Source organism: Triticum urartu, chromosome 7 (assembly GCF_003073215.2).
Source record: "Triticum urartu cultivar G1812 chromosome 7, Tu2.1, whole genome shotgun sequence".
In the NCBI taxonomy this organism is placed as follows: Eukaryota; Viridiplantae; Streptophyta; class Magnoliopsida; order Poales; family Poaceae; genus Triticum; species Triticum urartu.
Window position 1 is genome coordinate 616,248,322 of NC_053028.1, and position 15,822 is coordinate 616,264,143.

At 44.3% G+C, this 15,822-nt stretch overlaps 1 pseudogene; it reads right to left on the reverse strand.

The window, feature by feature from the left end:
- Nucleotides 1-1,063: 1,063 nt before the first annotated feature.
- LOC125519183 lies at nucleotides 1,064-9,062 on the reverse strand (annotated as a pseudogene).
- Between the last annotated feature and the right edge of the window lie 6,760 nt (nucleotides 9,063-15,822).

Here is a 15,822-nt window from a genome sequence, read left to right on the forward strand (position 1 = left end):
GCGGCTCTCATTGCCCGTCGTGTTGTTCTAGGGGAAACTCTGATCCTCGGATCGGGCGGTGGCGGCGCTCCGGTGTCGTCCCCTTCCTAAAGGCGCCGTCTTGGAGCCCACGGTTCATCATATGCGGCTTCACCTCTTCGCGTAGTGCTAGGAATGATGTTGTTGCGCTCAACGCCTATGTATCCTGCCTTGGGTGTGTGTTGTGGGGGCGTGTGTTTGTATCGAGTGTTGTTGATCGATGGTTTATATATAAAGCGGGACGAAAGCCTTTTTCGGTAAAGCTTTAGTGTTCTAAACACTCTTATATTTATTTATAGAGGAAGTACAAAGGACCCCACACATAATAAAAATTACATCAAGGTTTCTAGACCATCGAACAACAGCCCTACAATGTGCCACCAACGCACCGCTATAACCGCTCCCATATCAGAGTCGGCTTACCTTGTCGATGATAGCTAGGAAGTCTTCGTGCAAGTGAGCACTCTTGAATACCCCCTCCATTCCATAATATAAGACGTTTTTGCAAGCTAAGCTAAAACAGCTTGCAAAAATGTCTTATATTATGGGACTGAGGGAGTAAATCTAAAGCAACTGACATCAAATCTCGCCGTTGCGCATGCACGGTAAGAAACTCTAAACTCGCTGCCCTAAGGCGACGGTAGGAATCTACGTCGGAGCTCCAGATTGACGAACTTGAGGAGGATCGAAGTCCAAAAAAGCCTGTGTAGTTAGAGCATCTACAACCGAACTTGACAAATCCGATGATCCAGCTTGCAAAGATTCCGAAATCCCTAGCTCTGGTGCCGTAGAAAATAGGAACAACAAAAAATGAAACATTGTAGGTCTGAATTACAATGTAGCTGATGGAAAACCAGTCTGGTAGCTGGTACCAACCACAGACACATGTTTATTTAATTATTTTCACTCCACAAAACAGGTCTTGATATCTACACTACCTGAGCCATAAAAAAGGCACATAATCCTTACATTCTAATTATATATTCCAGATGGTAGCACTAAATGTTCATCATATCAAACCTCCGGGTCTAGAATGATTCGAACTCTAGTCGACATTGTCTAGAATGATTCGAACTCTAGTCGACATTGGAGCTGAACTTGTTATGGTTATGTGTATTGTCTTGCTTGATTGGCACATGTATGTCGATGTCGTGTCTCTGTCAGCACACCCATGGATTAGCTTAGCGGGCTGCTTAGGCTCCATTGGTAAGCTTATGCTTTCAGAGTTCAGCATTGCAGCAACATCTGTCATGGTGGGCCGATTTGCGGGATCTTCCTGAGCACAAAGCAGTGCCACCTGAGCACATCTCATTATCTCCGTGACTTCGTATCTGTCCCCTAACAACGGATCCACAAGCTCATGCAATCTTTGGTCCTTCCACATATGCCAGGTCTGAAATGTATAATATATTTGACTTTAAAGAGATGCAATGCAATTTATATGGGCCAGGTATTAAAATAAGTCTTGCTTTTCCACACCCTATTAGAAAAGTTCACAACTTTTGATGCCAAGCAATGGTATAGGTTAAAACTCACCACTTAAGTAAAAAAATTGTAGTAAGCCTATTTTCTAATATTGAGAGCGGATAAAAAATGTTGCTTGAAATGTATGTTTTCACTCACATCTCGTACAAGATCACCAACAGTATCCCCTTGCTTGTTGAGTATGGTATTCTTTCGGCCACTAATAATCACCAGAACCAAAATGCCAAAGCTGAACACATCTGTCTTCGTCGAGTAAACTCCTCGAGATGCATACTCTGGAGCTTTGTAACCACTGAAAAGTGAAACAAAAGATGTCAAGACTGTGAGATTAGGACATTTGAAAACAAATGATGGGAATATGTGATTATTAATATTGTAGGCAGCTGATACCTGGTTCACACGACCCTACTCATGCGCCCTTCTGCTACATCTGCTATGTGATTATTAATATTGTAGGCGGCTTATTTACTTTCCCGTTGCTAGCGCTATCATCACTACAAAATACCAAAAACATTACTTTTACTACCGTTACCTTTTGTTACCGTTACCACTACTATCATATTACTTTGCTACTAAATACTTTGCTGCAGATACTAAGTTTCCAGGTGTGGTTGAATTGACAACTCAGCTGCTAATACTTGAGAGTATTCTTTGGCTCCCCTTGTGTCGAATCAATAAATTTGGGTTGAATACTTTACCCTCGAAAACTGTTGCAATCCCCTATACTTGTGGGTTATCAAGACTATTTTCTGGCGCCGTTGCCAGGGAGCATAGCTCTATTCTTTGAGTCACTTGGGATTTATATCTGCTTATCATTATGAAGAACTTGAAAGATCCAAGAACCAAGATTTATCCCTCAACTACGAGGGGAGGTAAGGAACTGCCATCTAGCTCTGCACTTGATTCACCTTCTGTTTGAGTAAGCTTGCGACACGTAAACCTGCTTCTGCTATTCGTTCTGATATGTCACATGTTATTGATGATGCTACTTCTGCTATGCATGATACTTATGATAAAACTACTTCTATGCTTGATACTATTGTGCCACTTGGTGAATTTCTGGATGAACAACTTGCTAGGGCTAGAGAGATTGAAAATATTGAATCTGATAATACTGATGATGAAGAATGACTTGTTATTCCCGAGGGTTATGTTTTTGATCAAGAAGCCTCTTTAGTTATTTTAGCTTGCAAAGATAGATACAAACTTAAGAGGTTATTTGCTAAATGGAATAAGCAATCTCTAAATGCTAGAATGAAACCTGACCCTGCTTTTGCTACTTCACCTATCTGTGTTACCGATAAGGATCATGAGTTCTCTGTTGATCATGATATAATTACTTTGGTTGAATCTGATCCTTTTCATGGCTATGAATTTGAAACTGTTGTGGCACATCTTACTAAATTAAATGATATAGCTACCCTGTTTACTAAAGATGAGAGAACTCGCTACTTTTATATCCTTAAAATATTTCCGTTCTCATTAAAGGCTGATGCTAAGATATGCTTTAGTTCTCTTGATCCTGGTTGTGTGCGTAGTCCCCAGGATGTTGTTTATTACTTCTCTGCTAAATATTTCCATGCTCATAAGAAACAAGCTGCTTTAAGGGATATATATATAATTTTGTGCAAATTGAAGAAGAGAGTCTCCCACAAGTTTGGGGGAGGCTTCTCCAATTGCTTAATGCTTTGCCTGACCATCCTCTTAAGGAAAATGAAATACTTGATATCTTTTATAATGGACTAACCGATGCTTCTAGAGATTACCTGGATAGTTGTGCTGGTTCTGTTTTCAGGGAAAGAACACCGGATGAAGCTGAAATTCTATTGAATAATATGTTGACAAATGAAAATAATTGGACACCTCCGGAGCCAATTCCTGAGCCTATTCCTAAACCAACTCCAAAAAAGAGGGGTATTCTATTTCTCAGTCCTAAAGATATGCAAGAGGCAAAGAAATCTATGAAAGAAAAAGGTATTAAAGCTGAAGATGTTAAGAAATTACCTCCTATTGAAGAAATACATGGTCTTGATTTACCGCCTGTTGAAGAAACTCATGGTCTTGATAACCCGACACAGGTAGTAAAGGTAAATTCTCTCTATAGATATGATAAAGCTGAAATCCAATTTACTAAGTTTGCTAGCCCATGCTTAGATGAGTTTGGTAAATTTATGGCTAAGCAAGAAGACTTTAATGCTTATTTTGGTAGACAATTGAAATACAATTCAAATATGCTTGAACACTTGAGTGATTAGATGGCTAATGTTAAAGGTGAACTTAAACTCATTAGTAAACATGCTTCTATGGTTACCACTCAAGTAGAACAAGTAATTAAAGCTCAAAATGATTTGCTCAATGAATTGAATAGTAAAGATAATGATAATGTTGTTAGAGTTATGACTAGAGGTGGTAGAATGACTCAGGAACCTTTGTATCCTGAAGGCCATCCTAAGAGAATTGAGCAAGATTCTCAGAGAAATAATGTATATGCACCTAGTCCTTCTAAAAGGAAGAAAAAGAAAAATGATAGGACTTTGCATGCTTCTAGTGAACCTATTGCTGAAACACCTGAGAATCCAAATGATATTTATATTTTTGATGCTGAAACTCAATCTGGTAATGAACCTGAAACTAGTGTTAATGATAATGTTCATGTTGATGCTCAACCTGAAACCAGCTCAAACCCGAGTCCAAGCTCGTTTTGCAGCCATTTTCGATCTCCCTTCTCAAAGCACCTCTCACAAAACTGCTTGGGGAGATTGTTCCTTGGTATGTGACTCCTCCATTAGTCCAATTAGTTTTTGTTCTAGTGCTTTATTCATTGCAAATTCTTGCTGCTTAGGTGACCCTGTTCTTGAGCTTGCATGTCAAATTTACATGGTCAAAAGTCGTTTTGATGCATGATATAGGCCCTAGGCACTTGTAGGAGTAGTTGCTATCAATATTATTGAGTTTGGTTTACTTTTATTTTGAAGTTACTAAAAAATTCAGAATTTTTCAGAAAATGATGAAGAGACTTTTGAGGGGCTCATCGAGCCGAAGCCCGAAGGAAAAGGCACCGAAGCCTAAGTATAATCTGCCTCGCACCCGGAGGTTCGGGCGTGTGAATGGCCTTCCGATGATTTCTTGAGAGCAGCCGGGATTTATGAAGATTTTCATGAATTGGCTAAGAATGCAGGCCTCACCGCTTTCCTCCACGATCAATGCGATCAGTATCTCTTACTCACAAATATCTTTGTGCAAAATTTTCATTTCCATTCTAGGAGCTCACCACCTATGGTGGAGTTTCATTTATATGATGAGTATAAGGAGATGTCACTTTATGATTTTTGTCGGGTTTGATTAGTCCCTTTTGAGGGCAAGACAGAAGAATCACATCCCGATGATGTGGATGGGTTTATTGATACTATCACTGTAGGGGAAACAAGGAAGGTTTCCGATGCACGAATCACTAGCATACATTTTCCTGTTTTACGCTGTTTTGCATTATTTGCTAGTCGTTGTTTAATTGGTCGCGGAAACTATGGAAACCTTAGTGTCCCTGATATTATTATTTTGCTCCATGGTTTATACGGTGATAACTCTGTTAGTATGGGCGGAATTATTGCTAAACGGTTAAGTCTGAACCATACAAAGGGGCCCATCTTTGGAGGCATCTATGCTTCACGCCTAGCTGCACATTTTAACATACCTATTAGGCATTATGAGAAGGAAGAAAAAGTGCTGCGTCATGTTTATCTAGATTATAAAAGTATGGTGGAACATGATTTTATTGTTAAGAATAGGGAAGGAGAGCTTAAATACAAATTGTTCTTTAATAAACATCATCCTGAGACTATTACTCTGCCTGCTCCTTCTTTGTTTGATTTATCTGCAGGCCAGTACCTTGTTCCATTGAAGGCTATTCACGCCTACCGGAACCCTGCACCAGCCATGGAGCCAGAGCCAGAACCACAAGTTGATCCTTCACGATAGTCTAATTACCAGTGGGATCCGGAGATGATTGTCAGCCAGTGGCAATCGGAGTCTTCTTCTTCTTCTTCTCAATACGACCCCAACTACTATTATGGATATCCGCGAGGCCAGCCGTGGCCATAGACCAACTTAGGCCAAAAGCCTAAGCTTGGGGGAGTACGTATTTGTCACCGACATTACATTTATGTTTACACAATTATTGCTAGATGTCGGAGCTCATATTTTTTTCATCTACTACTATTACTCCACTCATCGACCGCTATCCAGCATGCATCTAGAGTATTAAGTTAAAAACAGAGTAACGCTTTAAGCAAGATGACATGATGTAGAGAGATAAATTCATGCAATATGAAAACATCTTGTTATCCTCGATGGCAACGATGCAATACATGCCTTACTGCCCCTTCTGTCACTGGGAAAGGACACCGCAAGATCGAACCCAAAGCTAAGCACTTCTCCCATGGCAAGAACTACCAATCTAGTTGGCCAAACCAAACGGATAATTCGAAGAGACTTGCAAAGATAACCAATCATACATAAAAGAATTCAGAGAAGATTCAAATATTATTCATAGATAGACTTGATCATAAACCCACAATTCATCGGTCTCAACAAACACACTGCAAAAATAAGATTACATCGAATAGATCTCCACAAGAGAGGGGGAGAACTTTGTATTGAGATCCAAAAAGAGAGAAGAAGCCATCTAGCTACTAACTATGGACCCGAAGGTCTGAGGTAAACTACTCACACTTCATCGGAGGGGCTATGATGATGAAGAAGCCCTCCGTGATGACGGCCCTCTCCGGCAGAGCTCTGGAACAGGCCCCAAGATGGGATGTCGTGGATACAGAAAGTTGCGGCGGTGGAATTAGGTTTTTGGCTCTCCTTCTGATCGTTTGGGGGTACGTAGGTATATATAGGAGGAAGGAGTACGTTGGTGGAGCACCGAGGGGCCCACGAGGCAAGGGGGCGCGCCCTAGGGGGGGCACCCCCACCCTCGTGACCGCCTCTCTGATGCCTCGGCGTAGGGTCCAAGTCTCCTGGATCACATTCGGTGAGAAAATCACGTTCCCAAAGGTTTCATTCCGTTTGGACTCCGTTTGATATTCCGTTTCTTCGAAACACTGAAATAGGCAAAAACAGCAATTCTGGGCTGGGCCTCCAGTTAATAGGTTAGTCCCAAAAATAATATAAAAGTGGAAAATAAAGCCCAATATAGTCCAAAACAGTAGATAATATAGCATGGAGCAATCAAAAATTATAGATACGTTGGAGACGTATCAGGCATCCCCAAGCTTAATTCCTGCTCGTCCTCAAGTAGGTAAATGATAAAAAGAGAATTTTTGATGCGGAGTGCTACTTGGCATAATTTCAATGCAAATCTTCTTAATTGTGGTATGAATATTCAGATTAGAAAGATTCAAGAAAAAAGTTTATATTGACATAAAAATAATAATACTTCAAGCAAACCAACAAAGCAATTATGTTTTCTTAAAGTAACATGGCCAAAGAAAGTTCATCCCTACAAAATCATATAGTTTAGTCATGCTCCATTTTCGTCACACAAGAATGCTCTCATCATGCACAACCACGATGACAAGCCAAGCAATTGTTTCATACCTTAATAATTTCAAACTCATAAACTTTCACGCAATACATGAGCGTGAGCCATGGATATAGCACTATGGGTGGAATAGAATATAATGATGGGGGTTACGTGGAGAAGACAAAAGGAGAAAGTCTCACATCAACGAGGCTAATCAATGGGCTATGGAGATGCCCATATATTGATGTTAATGCAAGGAGTAGGGATTTCCATGCAACGGATGCACTAGAGCTATAAATGTATGAAAGCTCAACAAAAGAAACTAAGTGGGTGTGCATCCAACTTGCTTGCTCATGAAGACCTAGGGCACTTGAGGAGGCCCATTGTTGGAATATACAAGCCAAGTTCTATAATGAAAATTCCCACTAGTCTATGAAAGTAATAACTCTAGAGACTCTCTATATGAAAAACATGGTGCTACTTTGAAGCACAAGTGTGGAACAAGGAATAGTAGCATTGCCCCTTTTTTGGGCCTTCTTTTTTTCTTTGGCCTTTCTCTTTTTTTGGGACAATGCTCTATTGAATGATGATCATCACACTTTTAATTATTTACAACTCAATGATTACAACTCGATACTAGAACAAAGTATGACTCTATATGGATGCCTCCGGCGATGTACCGGTATATGCAATGAATCAAGAGTGACAAGTATGCAAAAATTATGAACGGTGGCTTTGCCACAAATACTATGTCAACTACATGATCATGCCAAGCAATATGACAATGATGGATGTGTCATGATAAACTGGATGGTGGAAAGTTGCATGGCAATATTATCTCGGAATGGCTACGGAAATGCCATAATAGGTAGGTATAGTGGCTGTTTTGAGGAATATATAAGGAGGTTTATGTGTGAAAGAGCGTATCATATCACGGGTGAAAGGATCGATATGGTTGACTAGAGGGGGGGTGAATAGGCAACTAACAATTTTTAGCCTTTCTTTAACAATTTAAACTTTGCATCAAAGTAGGTTGTCTAGATATGCAACTAGGTGAGCAACCTATATGATGCAACAAGGATAGGAACACAAGCAAGCAAGAGATATGAAACAAATAAGCTTGCTCAAATAAAGGCACGAGATAACCAAGAGTGGAGACGGTGGAGACGAGGATGTGTTGCCGAAGTTCCTTCCCTTTGAGGGGAAGTACGTCTCCGTTGGAGCGGTGTGGAGGCACCATGCTCCCGAAGAAGCCACTAGGGCCACCGTATTCTCCTCACGCCCTCACACAATGCGAGATGCCGTGATTCCACTATTGGTGCCCTTGAAGGCGGCGACCGAACCTTTACAAACAAGGTTGGGGCTCTCTCCACAACTTAATTGGAGGCTCCCAACAAAACCACGAAGCTTCACCACAATGGAATATGGCTCCGAGGTGACCTCAACCGTCTAGGGTGCTCAAACACCCAAGAGTAACAAAATCCACACAAGAAAGTATGGGGGAAGCAAATATCCTTTGGTGGAAGTGTAGATCTAGGCCTCCTCCTTCAATCCCTAGCAAATCAACAAGTTTGAGTGGCTAGAGAGAGAGATCGGGCAAGAGAGCTTGAAGTGCATTAATGGTGGAGTGAGAAAGGTAAAAGGTGAGAGTGGTAGGTGGGAGAAGCTCTCTTAAATACCAACCCTAAAAATCCAGCCGTTGCTGCGTTTTCAGCCCCACAGCGGTACAACCGGTCCTTGTCCCGGTACAACCGGGACTCACGGTGTAGCTGCAGAACCCTACCAGGTGGTACAACCGGGACTCACGTTGTAGCTGCAGAACCCTACCAGGCGGTACAACCGGGCCACTAGGCGGTGGTACCGGTTAAGAGAATGACCGGACCAACCGCCCAGCCACCGCACAACTACCGCCTCGAAACAGAGACGAGACCGGTACTTGAGCGGTGCAAGACCGGAACAACCGCATGGCCTTGAGATCTTGGACGGCGAAGTTCTGAGTGGAAGAACCGCTCAGACCACCGGTGGTACCGGTCATCGAGGATCGACCGGATCAACCGGGCCACCACCGCCCGAGAACCACATCAAAACAGAACCTTGAGCGGTACTTGAGCGGTGCATGGCCGGAACCACCGCCCTAGCCTTTGTTGAGCAAGGTGCCGGTACCACCGCCCGGAGGCAGCGGTACAACCGCTCGGTCAAAGCTGGAGAGTGTCAAGGTCCAGCGGTACAACCGCTCCAGGGAGCGGTACAACCGCTGGGAAGAGTAGAAACACGAAGGAAAGACAGGGGGAACTCTCTCTCTCACAACTGAGGAAGACAAAGGAGGGGTGAGGAAATTGTACGTGAACTGATTCCCCGAGAGCTTCCTAATGAGGATTCCCTCTTGATAGTACGGGTACTCTACGACCAAAGATAATAAAAGCGTAGAGGACACGTCTTCGATCTTTTCCTACGAGAGGCAATAGCAATCCGATGTAAGCCTAAGCATCGAGAACCTAAACCATATAGCACACGATTAGACCACAAAGGGTTGTCATCATCATCCAAAACATAAAGTAGGGAAATGCCCTTTCAATCTCCCCCTTTTTGGTGGATGATGACAACAACACGATTTGCAAGAGATAAGTCAATGAAATCTAGACGGAACTCCCCCTGAATGTGTGCCCCAAAAGGAACTAGCTGTTAGAAAGCATGGGCACACTTTCAGGACTAGACTCCCCCTAGATTTTATAGACTCACCACTCTGAGCACAAAAAGGAGAGACAATATAATACTTAGAGTGCAATAATAACGATAATGACCGATGAACGGAAAGGTAAAAGGAGTAACATAAGACTCACACACAGCAAGGAACGAAACAAGTCCACGAACAAAGACCAACACTAAACACGAGAAAAAGAGAAAAACCCATGCAAATCCCCAAGACCTATAGAACCCTCTCCCCCTTTGGCATCAAGACACCAAAAAGGAAAAGAGCGAAGCTAGCGTCCCAAAGCTCATGCGTCCTCCTCTGACTCCTCGGTCGCATCTGGATCCTCATCGTCAGAGTCATCATCGTCGTCGTGATCAGATTCTTCCATGGCATTGTCAGCTGCTGCAAACGAGGAGGATGGCTGGGGAGGGGCTTCATCATCAGTCCAGGTGCTATGGGTAGAAATCCAACGCTCCTCTGGGGTGATGCTCTTCTCAGAGCCACTCTGAACCGGCATGTTGAGGTGCTTCATCATTACAATTTGGTGACGTCGTGCAAGCTTCTCATTGACATGTGCCTCATACATCTTCTTCTGGATGTCAGCCTGGAGACAAAAGGTCTTCTTCACCTTGGCAGTGAGTTTGGCCACCCAGGAAGGCTTGGCCCCTGGCTCCAGCTCAAAGTCCTCATCGTCAGAAGTAGCATAGACATCCTCAGGAGCATTTTCAGGGAAGCGAGGCTCGGCATGCTTCTTCTTCTTCTTAAGAAGCTTGACCGCATGAACAGTGAGGTTGTCTGGAGAAGTGAGGAGCTCTCCAGGACGACGAACAGCCCACGCAGAGTTCAGAAAGCACATGACAAACGGGGCATAGATTGGGACTTTACGGTAGATGACCATGTTGTACATCTCATGCCACATCCAATTTGACACATCAAACGTTGCCCCTGTCCGCACCATGGTCTTCATAGCAACCATCAAATCAACCAGATAACCATGAATCTCATCTTGATTGCCCACCTTGGGCAAGAGCACATTGCAGAACACTCGGTGCATGATGTCATAGACCTTCTCCAAATCCTTGGATTCTCCAATAATCCCACGGCCCCGAATGTACAGAGGGGCAAGCTTCTCCTTAAGCATGGACTCAGGAAAGTCATGAGGACGAATGCCACCCCTTCCTTCCAGACCGGTATCCTCGTACCCAATAACATTGCAGAATGCCCTCCAGGGAACGTGAAACAATTCATCGCGACACATGAAGGTGAGAGTGCGCGCATCATCTTCCCCAAAATGAACCGTGGCATAGAACTGATGGATGAGTTGAACATCAAAGTCACAGTTGACTGACATGAGCTTGACAAGATCAAACTCCTCGCAGAGAGCCAGTGCCTCACCAAAATACTCCATGTTGTTCCTCCAATGGTCAAGATCAATTGTCCACTGCTTGCATATCTGTTCTTGTTGTGCTCAAAGAGTTCATGAACAATCCGCACTTGCATCTCATTCCGGAACTGAACGGTGGTCCAACGGGGAGCAATGGGAACCTCATACGGATTCTTTGACCGGAAGGCTTCCCAATCCTTGGCTTTCCAACGATGCAACAGCATAACCACACGTTGCTTAGCAGCTGCAGACTTTTCACGGCGAGTGGGCTTGGTGGGAATCACAACTTATTCTTCATCATCACACACAACCGGGCGCAAGGTCCTTCGTGCCCTCTTCTTGGTCTTGCGAGGAGCAGAGCGAGAACTAGAGCCACCTGAACACACACACGAAAAGAACACACAAAACCCAACAAGGATGAGAGGATTGCACCCACTAGCAGAAAAGGAACAAGTTGCAACAACAGAGAAGATAGAACAGTGCTTTGTGGTTGATATACTCCGGTTGTACCGGATCTTCCGCCGGTAGTACCGCTCCAGCGGTTGTACCGCCCAGAGGGGCGGTAGAACCACTGACGGTGGCACTACCACGGAAGATAGATCTAACCGAGGCATACGAATCACACAAGTAATATTCCAAATTCTAAGTGCTGCAAACAAGACAGGAGGCAAACAAAGATCTCTTCTACTCCATAGTTCAAACACTAATCGCGGAAAGTTAAGTAATGCCCTAGACAAAGGAAGAACCCTAGAAAGATCTAGGAGCAAAGAATCACGAGGCATTACCACCATCCATGGGAAGAGATCGGGAGGCCTCCACAGAGAGAATCCACGGAGAGCCAAGGATCCGAAGCGCGAGACGCACTCCGGTGCAGGGGTAGAGATGGCCAGCGGCTAGGGCAAAGAGAAGAGGAACGAGGATGAAGGGAAAAAATACAACCCTTCAGCCCCGTCGAGTATATATAGGCCCGTAGACACGCCCCGGTAGTACCGCTTTGGGGAGCGGTTGTACCGCTCGTCTGGTACAGACCGGTGGTTGGAGGCAATACTTCCGGTGCCTGGGAGGCAGCGGTAGTACCGCTCTGCGTCAACCGGTAGTATCGAACGTAGGTTACCGTGGGTTTGGGCGGTGGAACCGCCCAAGCACCGAACGGAGACCCATTGGGACGGCACAACCCGGGACCAGCGGTAGAACCGCCCGTGATACCGGTTGTACCGCCCGACCACCTATGCCCAAGCCAAGATCAAATGAGTGCAATCCGAAGGGAGGAAGAAAGAGCACAAAACAGGAGAGAAGCAACACCCTAGGAGAACCCAACACAAAGAGCAAAGAAAGAACGAGAGAAAACAACACGAGAACAATAAGGCTAACTCCAACCTCCCGAAGAGAGGACGGTGGACGAGGCCACCTATGTTTGAGTCAATTGGTATGGCACCATGAAGAATTATCCTTGGGTCCATGACCAAAACTCGTCTTTGAAGCACAAGTACCATCAAACATGGCTAATATGAAAGACTCGATCAATTTATGCATAATGGGGGGAGGAAGAGTTCATTGAGAGAACATCACTCCCCCTATGTTCATGCCTACATCTAAACAAGACAACATGTTGAGTACGGTGGGGTGTGCAAGAGTTCAAGCAACATTGCTCGAATCAATGATATTTAGCTCATGCCTTAACTCGCGAAATCTTGCTTCATCCAAGGGCTTCGTGAAGATATCTGCAAGGTTATCATGAGTGTTGACATAGTTGAGCTCGATCTCTCCTCGCCTAATGTGATCCCGGATGAAGTGATACCGGATCTCAATATGCTTTGTCTTGAAGTGTTGCACCGGGTTGAGAGAGATCTTGATGGCACTTTCATTATCACACCAAAGAGGCACTTTGTCACAAATGACACCGTAATCCTTTAAAGTTTGCCTCATCCATAAGAGTTGTGCACAACAACTCCCGGCTGCAACATACTCCGCCTCGGTGGACGAGAGAGACACACAACTTTGCTTTTTGGAAGACCAACTTACCAAAGAGCAACCAAGGAATTGGCACCCTCCGGAAGTGGACTTCCTATCCACTTTGTCTCCCGCCCAATCGGAATCCGAGTACCCTACAAGCTTGAAGTTTGATCCTCTTGGATACCATAAGCCAAAGTTTGGGGTATGAGCCAAATATTGAAATATTCGTTTGACCGCCACATAGTGACTTTCCTTAGGTGCGGCTTGAAACCGTTCACAAATTCCCACACTCAACATGAAATCTGGTCTAGATGCACAAAGGAAAAGCAATGAACCAATCATGGAGCGATATACCTTTTGATCCACCACTTTACCATTGGGATCTAAGTCAAGTTGGCACTTGGTGGGCATTGGAGTGGAAGCCGGCTTGACGTCACTTAGTTTGAATCTCTTGAGCATGTCTTGAGTGTATTTGGATTGATTGATGAAGGTTCCTTCTCTTCTTTGCTTCACTTCGAACCCTAGAAAGAACTTCAACTCTCCCATGGAGGACATCTCGAACTTTGAGGTCATGAGAGCGGCAAATTCCTCATTGAAAGCCTTGTTAGGAGAACCAAAGATAATGTCATCAACATATAATTGGCACACAAACAACTCCCCTTTGACCTTCTTAGTAAAAAGAGTGGGGTCGATTAGCTCAACTTCAAAACCACGATCTTGTAACAACTTGGTAAGGTGGTCATACCACGCACGTGGGGCTTGTTTAAGGCCATAGAGTGCCTTATCGAGTTGATACACATGATCGAGAAGGTAGGGATCCTCGAACCCGGGGGGTTGCTTGACATAAAGCAATTCATTAATAGGACCATTAAGAAAAGCACTCTTCACATCCATTTGTTGTAACTTAAAGTTATGATGAGAAGCATATGCAATCAACATGCAAATGGATTGAAGACGAGCAACGGGAGCAAAGGTTTCACCGTAGTCGATACCCTCGACTTGGGAGTAGCCTTGTGCTACCAAACGAGCTTTGTTGCGAATGATAATCCCATGGGCATCTTGCTTGTTCTTGAATATCCACTTGGTTCCAATGACATTGTGGTTCCCCGTTGGCCTTGGCACCAATCTCCACACTTTGTTGCGCTCGAAGTTGTTGAGTTCTTAATGCATGGCATTGAGCCAATCCGGATCTTCTAGCGCCTCATAGACCTTGTGGGGTTCCACACAAGAGACAAACGCGTGATGCTCACAATAATTTGCTAATTGTCTACAAGTGCTTACCCCCTTTCTTAAGCTTCCAAGCACATTCGTCATGAGATGATCCTTGGTGGAGAGCTTGGATGCAATCTTGGCGGCACGACGCTCTAATTCCTCCTCGGTGGTGAGTTGAGGAGCGGTTACTTGATCATCTTGAGCGCCGTCATGAACTTGTTCTTGATCTTGAACTTGCTCGGGGGAGAGAACTTGACCTTGGGCATCACTTGGTGTGTCAACACCGTCTTGAGTATGATCTTGCCCTTGGTCTTGTTCATGAGGTTGAGGGCCTTCACTTTGTTCTTTGGAAGCATGTGGGCCTTGGGTTGGTGATGGCTCCACTTGAGTGGAGCTTTGTCCTTCTCCTTCGGCCACAAGGGGTTCCTCAATGGGTAGGATAAAGCCAACACCCATTCTTCTTATGGCTTGGGGAGGAATTTCATCACCTACATCACAAGTGCCACTTTGCTCCACTTGGGAGCCGTTATTCTCATCAAACTCCACGTTACACATCTCCTCAATAAGTCCCGTGGATTTATTGATGACACGGTAAGCATGAGAGTTTGTAGCATAACCAACAAATATGCACTCATAAGCTTTAGCCTCAAATTTAGACAACCGAACACCTTTCTTGAGAATGAAACACTTACACCCGAATACCCGGAAGTACTTGAGGTTGGGCTTGTTACCAGTGAGTATCTCATATGGAGTCTTGTTCAAGCCCTTGCGGAGGTAGAGCCGATTGGATGCATGACACGCGGTGTTGATGGCTTCGGCCCAAAAGTTGTATGGAGACTTGAACTCCGCCATCATGGTCCTTGCCGCATCCATCAACGTCCGGTTCTTCCTCTCCGCAACACCGTTTTGTTGAGGGGTGTAGGGTGCGGAATATTGATGCTTGATTCCCTCATCACTAAGAAACTCATCCAAGGTGTAGTTCTTGAACTCGGTGCCGTTGTCACTTCTTATTGTCAAGATCTTTGCATTGTGTTGATGTTGTGCTTCATTTGCAAAGTCAATGACAGTTTGTTGGGTCTCGCTCTTCCTATTGAAGAAATACACCCACGTGTACCTTTAGTAGTCATCCACAGTCACCAAGCAGTACTTCCTACCTCCAAGACTATCGAAGGATGGAGGCCCAAAGAGATCCATGTGAAGGAGCTCCAAAGGCCTCTTTGAATAAATGATAGTTGTGGGAGGGTGAGCCTTCTCATGTAGCTTTCCTTCGATACAGGCACTGCAAGCACGATCTTTAGCAAAACTAACATTCGTTAGTCCACGGACATGGTCCCCCTTGAGGAGACTTTGCAAAGATCTCATATTGACATGGGCTAAATGGCGATGCCAAAGCCATCCCACATCAACTTTAGCCATTACGCACGTCGCGGTCTTAGTGGGTCGCTCCAAAAAGTTAATCACATATAGACCGTTCTCGACATGCCCAACAAAGGCTACTTTAAGAGTCTTGCTCCACAAGAGGGCCACGGTATCAATATCAAAGAAAGTGGCAAA